The sequence below is a fragment of the Triticum aestivum genome, chromosome 3D (assembly GCF_018294505.1).
Source record: "Triticum aestivum cultivar Chinese Spring chromosome 3D, IWGSC CS RefSeq v2.1, whole genome shotgun sequence".
In the NCBI taxonomy this organism is placed as follows: Eukaryota; Viridiplantae; Streptophyta; class Magnoliopsida; order Poales; family Poaceae; genus Triticum; species Triticum aestivum.
The window spans coordinates 547,169,984-547,180,324 of record NC_057802.1 but is presented as its reverse complement, the minus strand read 5'-3'; the positions used below and the strand labels follow the sequence as shown (position 1 = coordinate 547,180,324).

The window sequence follows — 10,341 nt, the reverse complement described above, 5'->3', positions numbered from 1 at the left end:
AGCAAGAATCGGCAGATCGAGCTGATGGCCGGCGGCGAGAACACCGACTTCGTGCAGATCGCCGGCGGCGACCAGGTCAAGTTGGCCAGGTTGAGGGAGATCCGTTCTTGGTTTGACAATACAAGGCAGATGAGCTGGACGGCAATGGCCACTCTCAAGAATTTGACGAAGAAGGAGAGGGCAAAGCTTTGTCCCCCGCCCGCGCAACCGATTCACAAGATCGAGATCCTCCTCTGGGCGATGGAGCAGGCCAATTCGTCCAGCAAGTGGACCAGGCGGAGGTGGTGGGCGTTCAGATCCAGGGTAGAGCATCCACTGGATCAGGAACCCACCGTGCACGAGGTGCCGTTGCAGATTGTGCAGCCTCCAACCGAGTCATCGGAGACTCCGAAGCACAAGATGAGGAGGACAGTGGTCGCGACCTCGCTTCCCCGCCGTTCTCCACGCTTCCCTCGCCGCTCTCCTCGTCTGAACGGCGGCGGTAGCTATGTTTAGAGTAAGCTTCCCCACTCCTCATCTTCCTACTGCTCGTGCTTACATCGTGGTGATACTAATCGTAATAGCTCAGAGAGGGAATGCTATATGGCATTTTAATCTCAATGAATTGCATGAATATTTGAGTACATGGATTTGGAGGATGATTATGATGTATGTGAACCCTAGGCATCATATGAACCCTAGGAAAAATTAGTAATGTTCTAGTGGTAGACACTGAAATATTTCGGCACACACCAATAGGCACTGAAATATTTCGGTACTGCCCTAGGCAAAATTTATAATGTTGTAGTGGTGGACACTGAAATATTTTGGTACACACCGGTAGGCACTGAAATATTTCGGTACTGCCCTAGGCAAAATTTGTAATGTTGTAGTGGTGGACACTGAAATATTTTGGTACACACCGGTAGGCACTGAAATATTTCGGTACTGCCCTAGGCAAAATTTGTAATGTTGTAGTGGTAGACACTGAAATATTTCGGTACACATCGGTAGGCAATGAAATATTTCGTTACTACAATTTCAGTACACACCGATGCACACTGAATTATTTCAGTACTGCAGTTTCAGTACACACTGAAATATTTCAGTACTGCAAATTCTATACAAAGTTGGCATTTTGTCATTTATTTGTGAATTAATCCATGCATCATATGTCCTAACTTTGTACATGAGTTTGGGTCAATTTCATGTCTATTTATTGTTAAAATTATTGTCATGCCATGAAACACAAGACAAGTCACTGACCCAAGCTTGCAAAGATGCCATATCAATGTTGTTGATATGAATATGCATGTTTTCACCAAGTGTTGTGTCTGAATTAGAACTGAGCATTTTTTCTTGATGGTATCCATGGATCTAGAACTCCTATGAATTTGCTCATGTTGGATGTTTTGTTCTCCATCATTTGTACTAGCATTCCGTGCGATTAGATGCCATGACAAGACCCCTGGCAAATTTATTTTCTTGCCTCCAACATCCCATGTGTGTTTTGCAGGAGAAAACCTGGAGTTCACCAGGCTGGCTGAAGTTGTGAGGCTGGGAGGCTGATGGTGCTGCTACTGGTTGATCCTTCTTCTTTTAGCTTTTGTTCGTCCTTTCTCAAGCCGTTGGACCAGGGCTACTTCCCTATGTGTTGTTAATGTATTAAGTAGTTCCTTCGAATTTGTAGTATTAGTTAGTTTGAATGTGGAAGTACCTTAATTTTTAGGAACGAAATGTTGCTTTGTATGACCAAGGGTTTGATACCTTAATCTTTGGATAATTAATTATGTGAACTGTTGGATGTCGCGCACAACGGAACGCCTCTACCATTGATACTAGTTCAACATGTCGGTCCAATTAGAGACCAACCACTACCATATAGAACAGTTAGCATTTCATACTACAACTTGGCACGTACAAAACATCACACCGTGGAATAATCCCAGCGAGTAGACCACTAAATACCGAAAACATCACAACATGTCAGAAGTGTTTTAAGCATTTTATCGTTGCAAAAACCTTAGAAAATCCATACAAATGCCGACAACCTTAGCAAACTAGTCATGATTGCTTTTCATGTTGATACAAAGATGTAGAAAAATATTGGGTCCGTTTACAACCTTAGCAAACTTGCTTCTCATGTTTACATCACGGCCGCCGGGTGAAGGAGGAGAAAAGCCCACCTACCTAACATGAGTTTTCTCACACACCACGGCCTGCATAGGACTACAAACCCAGTGATATGGGCCACGATGCAGGCCCGTGGGTGGTTACAGAATGGAACACCAACAGCACGAGCCCCACGACCCCCACGATCACGATAACGACGAGCGCCTCCCTCACGCGACGAACCGCCTCCCCCAGAACTCAAAAAGGCACCTTCTCCTCCATTCCTCCCTCATTATGCGAACCACGTCCATCTACTCCACAAACTACAACCACCGTCTCTGTCTCAAAACCGCTGTCGCTGGAGAAGGGCAATGGCGGAGGAGCCGTCTACCAAGCGTCACTATGGCGAGACGTCCGACCAGAGCATCAAGGAAGAGCAGAGCATCAAGGAAGACGACGTTCAGGTCCCCGGTGAGAAGCGCGACTACACCACCAAACTTGACAAGGTGGAACTCCACGGCAAAGAGACGCTGGAGGTCGTCTGCACCAGCAATCCAGACACTGCCGACGAAATGCTCACGAGGCTCTTCATGAAAGCCGTTGGCATGTATCCTAGATTCGTCGGCGTTGATGTGGAGTATACCAGGGATGACGAACCTCCGCAGTACGCAGCAGTTCTGCAGTTATGCGTGGATGAACTCTGCCTGGTCTACCACATCGCTGCGGCCACAAAATGGTGAGCCATCCTACTCATATACCCTAGTTTCTCAACTACATGTACTAGTGTAGATTGTGAAGTGGACGCACTAGTGTGGTTTCTCAAGTACATGCACTGGCATAGATTTTTACCCTGATGCACTGGATTAGTATCTTAAAATCTTGCACCAGATTAATCACCAAACTTGATATACTAGTGTAGTTTCTGATCTTGATGCATTAGTGTTGTGTCTACCGCTGTGGATGCATTAGTGTTATTTTCTAAAGTTGATGCACTGGACTAGATGTATTAGTGTTGTGTCTACTAGTGTAGTTTCTGATATACTAGTGTAGTTTCTGATATTGATGCATTAGTGTTGTGTCTACCGGTGTGGATGCACTGGACTAGATGTATTAAAAGTTGTTTCTGAAGTTGATGTAGTGAAGTAGTTTGCTGTAGTGTTATTTTCAACTGTATGATCCAAAAAGAGAAATAACATCATGTACTTCATGCATTCATCACTCGTATTGTTTGGTTCTAGCACTAGCATTGTCACACTTTGCCACAATTTTTTGCCAAGTTTGCCTAAGGTTAGTTCATCAAAATGAGGGCCACAAGTTGGCAAGCCTAAGGGAATCTTGCCACACTTTTTGTGTGTATGCCATGTGGGACCCAAGTGTGGCTTGCCTAAGGTGTGGCTTGAACCAAACACACACCTAAGTTGGTCAAACTTGCCTAACCTTAGGTGTGGCAATCTTTGGCAAAGTTAGTCACAAACCAAACAACTCCTAAATCTTCAAAATTACTACTAATCTTCAATATGTCTCTCCCCTTGAAGGCCCAAGCGCCTCAAGAGCTTCCTCCAGGAGAAGAAGTTGTTCACCTTTGCCGGTTTCAGCATTCATAATGACAAACAGATGCTGAAGATGTCTGGTTTGGAGATCAACCCCGAAAAGTACATCGACATTCAGAAAAACTATAGAGTTCCATATGCCGGCAGAAAGAAGAAGTACGACTCCTTGGCTGATGTTGCAGCCAGCGTCATCCACCCATTTTACCAAAACATGAAGAAGAAGATCAACAGGACCGAAGACCATAAACTGTGGGGGATCAGCCCGCTGCCAGACTACCTCATCGAGTACGCAGCGAAGGATGCGTACGCCACCTACAAGGCTTGGAAGATAATAGACAACATCAAATCAGGTGTGGAAATTTCAGAAGCACAGGAGGCTGACCCCTACTACCACTGCCACTACGCGGCATGAAGAGAGATCAAAGTCTGCCTTCAAGTTGCTAGCGCAGTGTCCTTTTATGATATCTATGTTTCTTTGTTGTTCGGTGTGTCTGAACTTATGTCCTATGGTGTGTCTGAACTTATGCTGTGCGGTGGTTGATCTGCCGTTTATCTCAAGAGTTTGCTGCTACTCTGGTTTAGTGTTCCAAGTTGTTAATACTATTTTGGTGATGCATGATAAGCCTTGTACAATGCTTGATGCGTACGGTGGTGCTTAGAAAAATAAACAGGGTTTTTCTGAAGCACCGGTGCCTATTTCTACAGGAGAGACGCCTAGTTAAGCGTCTACCCTGTACAAATAAGCACTTGTGCTTAAGAAAAGCTTCGTATTTTGTTTATGCATTATTTCAAATTCATAGTAGCTTGTGAATGGAACTTTGTGGCAGCCAACCTCTACCATTGATACTAGTTCAACATGTCGGTCCAATTAGGCCTTGTACAATGCAGGGTGCTTAGGAGAGGTGCTTAGAGAAATAAACCAGGTTTTCCTTAAGCACCGGTGCTTATTTGTACAAGGTAGACGCTTAACTAGGCGTCTCTCCTGTAGAAATAGGCACTGGTGCTTCAGAAAAAACCGCTTTATTTTTCTAAGCACATCCCTAAGCACCTTGCATTGTACAAGGTCTTAGAGACCAGCCTCCCATATATAACAGTTACCATGTCACACTACAGTCTATAAAACATCACACAGTGGAATAATCATAGCTAGTAGAGCATTAGTTACCAGTTAATAATAGTTGCAATCCATCACAAGCAATAGTACCTAGATATGAGTAGATATAGGTACGGTAATACACGACAAGTACTCGCAAACAAGAGCTAACATAACAAGTTCTAAATGAGGTGGATGGTGATCATCATCCTCAAGTCATGGCGACTGGTGTTCGAAACAGTGAGTAGGATGGCCTGTCCTACCCGAAGATTCTTGCCACGAAGGAACTTCTTCCACCCTGCCCTACTCAAGACAGTGCGACCGTCCGTGTCCACTGCATAGGCACAGCTGGTGATGGAGCCCGTTCTGGTAAGGCGTAGTCCAGCAGCCATGCCTTCTTCGTCCGGGTCGATGCCACAGCTATCAAGTAACCTCTTAGGTAATTTCTGAAAACAGTTGACATGATATATGATCATGTCACGTGCAATTATCAACAAAGCATACACTTCAAGACACATATATCATTGGATTCAACACTGAGCATATATATCATCACATCACTACACTATACGCCAAGCATCAAATTACTACAGTAATTAGGCATATCATTAGATTACTGCGTACACTAAGCATATCATCGCATATTACTACACTACATGCATGTCATAAAATTCTTCACTAAATGAATTCTAAACTAGGCCTCTCATCACAGTACTACAACATGCATATCATATGAACTACTACACTAACTAAGCATGCATATCATGTAATTACCACACTAAGTAACATACCATGATATGCCGTTTAACATTCGTCCTTGTGAGGCAGGTCACGAATGGCTTCCCTAGGTAGTCTTCACGTAGCGGAAGCATGTCCCAGAGGTTGCCGATTTCCTCGTCGCCCAGTCTGAGTCCTTGGGCATACAGGTATTCAACAAGTGGGTTCTCATCATCATCTGAATCGTCATCATCTGAATCGGCACCATCTTCCTCCTCATGAACTTCATCCTCACTATCCGGAATCAAATTTAGATAGATAACAGAAATCCTGGGCCTATCTCTTCTGAAGGAGAAGCTGATCAATTCACCCCCAATAAGACGCATGCGGGCGATGAAACGATCCCAATCATCTCCTCCTATCTAGGTTATCTTTCGCCCCTTCTCGACCTGCATAGTGTACGGGCCCCCAAGAGCGTCGAAGGTCACGGTGTCTCCGATGAGCTCATTGAATGGCAATCTCACATTGCATGGTACGATCTGTGTAAGATAAAAACAAATAACAGACACAATACATTAGTGGAAATAGCAAAAAAAAGAATGTACTGTCAGAAGGTTCATATAAATTGTTACCGCTGCAACAACAAAAGAAGGCTGGAAGTAGATGCCGAACGGCGTGGCAGTAGAAAGGCTGGTCCGGCACTGTGAGTTGCAGCGTCCACATGGTGCTTCCTCCATTCTACACAGAACATGTTGAACTCTAAGTTGAATTGTACATAGTACAATACAAAGATCATACATATAATAAATCATAGTGATAACCTATACTGGCAATGGCTAATCAATCTATTTACTATCATCTACGTAATAAAGCAATGCCAATGACAATGGCAATGCCCGTCTCATCTAAACCTGGGAATAGTTCGGCATCCAAACTAAAACCAGTCCAATCCACGGCACACATCAAAACCAAACCAATCCAGATATTTTTCATTTAGAATCTAGACCAAACCGAACTATACATGCTCGTCATCCAACCCAGTCCAAACCGTTTTCAACTTTTGGATTGAATCCAAAGGTTCAAACCGTGGACAAAGCCATATGCGAGGGCACGTCATGAATCTAGATCAGACATGACATCGAGAGATCCGACGAGCTCCGACCGGCAACAGCCAATCGGCTCAGATCCGCCTCCGTAGGGAGACGCGGTTGGGGAAGGGAAGAAGAGGGGAGATCTCACGTACTTGCCGGAGTTGGCGGCGGACGCGCACCGGCAGCGAAGAGAGGGGTCGTCGGGAGATGGCAGCGGCGGCGGCGCTGGTCGAGAAGGGGAGAAAGAAAGATGTGGAGTGGTCGAGACGGGGAGAAAGAAAAATGTGGTACATGTGGTGGCGTGGTTGTGTGGATGACAAGGGGACCCACTTGTGAGACCGATAGCAATTGATGGCAAACCGCAGGAGGTGCACGACCGCCACGTCCCCACGTGGAATGGGGACGGCCGGGTGGGTGTGTCAAGTCAAATCGGCACCCGCGGCTTCTCGGTAACTCCAACAGGCAGGAGTAGTGCATTTCTTCCCCAAATCAGGTAGAAAACCCTCGTCCTCTCCCGAACCTAACCACCCTCTCTTCCTTCCTCACCACCTCACCACCCTCTCCTCCTTCCTCACCACCCTCCTCCCTTCCTACGCCTCCCTCCTCCTGTCTTCGACCGACGATGAAACGCGGGCGTGAAGATGCGGCGTATGAGCCGGAGGCAACCATCGGAGCAGAGCAGTCTGCTACCGTGGCTGCAGCCGTGGGTGGAGCGGCTGAGTCCGCCGTAGCGGTGAAAGCTGGCGGTGCAGCGACCATTGTGCCTGCTCCCGCTGTCATCGCAGCCGTGGAGGCACCCGTCGGCGAGCAGAAGGTCGGGGAAGATCTGGAGGAGGAGGAGATGAGAAGGCTTAAGCGCAAGGTGCATGACGAAATCGAAGAGCTCTACGAGGAGAACGCCATAAAGGAGTTCGACGTAGATTGCAGGAAGGGAAGCAACTTCGACGAGGATGCCATCGACGAGCTATCTGAGGTAGTACTCTGTTTTTTTTTCATGACATTGGGGTTTTTCTTGTTAACTAGATGAGCATCAATTTCACTTGGGCGTGCTAGTTGTGCATATGTAGGATTGTAGGGATTTAGCATAGATCTTCATGTTGGATCTGGATTTTTAAATCTGATTCCAGCAGATACTCTGGTTTTTTTCATGGCATTGAGGTTTTTCTTGTTAACTAGATGAGCATCAAATTCATTAGGGCGTGCTAGTTGTACGTATGTAGGATTGTAGGGATGTAGCATAGATCTTCATGTTGGATGTGGAATTTTAAATCTGATTCACATTCTGATTCCAGCAGATACTCTGTTTTTTTTCATGGCATTGGGGTTTGTCTTGTTAACTAGATGAGCATAAGTTTCACAAGGGATACATTAATGAAAGAAGTGGGGTAATGAACCCATACAAGAAAATGTTCATGGCAGGGATACATTAATGAAAAAAGTGGGTTAAACAATGGATATATGGCAGGATTCTCCATTGGCTTCCCTAGGACAGTGACAAAATGTTGCAGTTCCTGATTCATTTTAGTTTATGTAGATGAATTAATTTGCACACATGTTCATAGATGATCAGTTTGCACACATGTTCATAGATGATCCATTTGCAAATTCTGTACAGATTTCCATTTTGCAAAGGAAGTGATTGCTCCCTTAATAATTATGGGCTGACACAAAATCAAAACATTTCATGTAGCCAATTTTCCCCAGTATATTATCTAGATGATCACAGCCACATCTCTCATCAATATGAGCAGTGAGACACCCCATAGCTCCTTTACCAATTTCCTTCTGAAACTTATCAGGGTCTAACAATGTTGGAGAAGCAGTATTGCCGCTGTCAGAAAGAATAATGGTTTCTTCATTCCAGTAGATAGAACAAACCCCCCTTGTGTGAAACATGGAGGAGTATAATGAAGCCATTTTTCTGATTCCAATCAAAATTACACCTGTAACAAGTATCAAATATCATTAAACCAAGCCAGTTCATGAAGTCTTTCATGTGTTAATTATGTACTACTTGTGCACTAATCTATAAATGCAACTATTCCAACGTCCATATTTATGCATGTCAATTTCTTTGGCTCAATTATGTATGTGCACATACGCCTTATTTCTAGCAAATAGATAGTTGCCATGTTACACATGTGTACTTTCAAAACATTGTAATTAAGGCAATGTACCATAATAGATTAGCTGAGTTCTTCTATGTGTACTAATTCACTAATTCACAGGAGGATGACGACGACGTGGAATACGGCATGGACAGCAGGCACAGTAAGAGCCGCTACACCCTGAGGCATCTTATTGCTGGCAAGATCAAGTACCGTTTCTTTGGCAAGATTGGGTGCCCTTTCTGTTGCAAGGTGATCGGTGGCGGCATAGATGGCATGATCCAGCATGCCTTCAGCACTGGCAATGGACATGGTAAGAACCATAAGGCCAGTACTCTGGCTAAACATGCGGTCTACGCACGCTTCCTCGAGATTGTCAAAGTCAATGAGCCCTACAACCTCCATTGAAGAAGGGAGAGAAGTGATGTGCTGCTAGAGTGCTGCTGCTGCCCCAGGACCGCCGTGTCCTCTTATGTTATCTATGTTTCTTTATTGTTCGACTCTAAAACTGATGTCCTATGGTGTGTCTGAACCTATGCCGTTTATCTTAAGAGTTTGCTGCTACTCTGGTTTAGTGTTCCAAGTTGTTAATACTATTTTGGTGATGCATGTTAAGCCTTGTACAATGCTAGATGCTTAGGGTGGTGCTTAGAAAAATAAATAGGGTTTTTCTGAAGCACCGGTGCCTATTTCTATAGGAGAGACGCCTAGTTATGCGTCTACCCTGTACAAATAAGCACATGTGCTTAAGAAAAGCCTGGTTTATGACTATGGTAGTTATAGCTTGGCATGATTATGTTTAGTGTATAACTCAGCATGATTATAGCTTCAAAAAATTAAAGCATGCAAATGATTGCCGATTCCACCTATTTCCAAATCAAGCTTTGTACTGATGATGCATTAGATATTGCTATAAGTAGAGGATGCTCATGATTGCCAAAAGTACCTATTTCCACTTTCTGATAAGAACTAAACGTGTATGAAATGATGCTAAAAGTAGAGCATGAGCATGAGCATTTATCAATTGATGATCAATTGATGCTACCTATTTGTGTTTGAATGGGCTCAATAAAGCTGGTGCTGGTTTATGCTCTCTGCGTGACCGTGATGGTAACGAAGACACTTGGTTGGCTATGGTCTTGCTGTCAAATTTAAGTTTCAGTTCTTTAAGACTCAATGTTTTTGCTGCTTCCTCGGGATCGACTAGCTTTCTCGGGCGTCCACGTGCTCTCTTCCTTTTTGGGGAGTTGGGTACACCACTTTTGGGGGAGTTGGGTGCACACTACTGGAATCAGCTACTTTTCCATCTGCCAGCTCTTTGCCGTCAGCTAGTAGACAGCAAAGAAGCTCTTTGCCATCAGCTACCCAAAAGCTGACGGCAAAGAACTGGCTGATGGCAAAGACTTTCTTTGCCATCAGCCAGTTCTTTGCCGTCGGCTAGCTGACGACAAAGAGGGAGGGGGCCCAACTGACGAGCTGCTTAAAAAAACTTAACGGCCCCCCTCTTTGTCGTCTGCTAGCAGACGGCAAAGAGCAAAAAAGCGGACGGCAAAGGGGGCAGACGGCAAAGATTTAACATATCTAACGGCCGCGCCCCACCCCGCCCTGTTTCTCTCCCTGCTCTTCACACGCGCGCCGCCGCCCCCACCACTCGCCGCCGCCTGGTCGCCCCACCACCCCGCCGCCCCACC

At 45.1% G+C, this 10,341-nt stretch overlaps 1 long non-coding RNA gene across 1 annotated transcript in view; it reads left to right on the top strand.

The window, feature by feature from the left end:
• LOC123080378 (uncharacterized) overlaps positions 1–1,728 on the top strand; it is a 6,516-nt gene extending 4,788 nt beyond the window's left edge. Inside the window, exon 3 of the long non-coding RNA XR_006438352.1 lies at positions 1,496–1,728. This is a non-coding gene — a long non-coding RNA (uncharacterized lncRNA). The remainder of the gene's footprint in view (positions 1–1,495) is intronic.
• Positions 1,729–10,341: the final 8,613 nt, after the last annotated feature.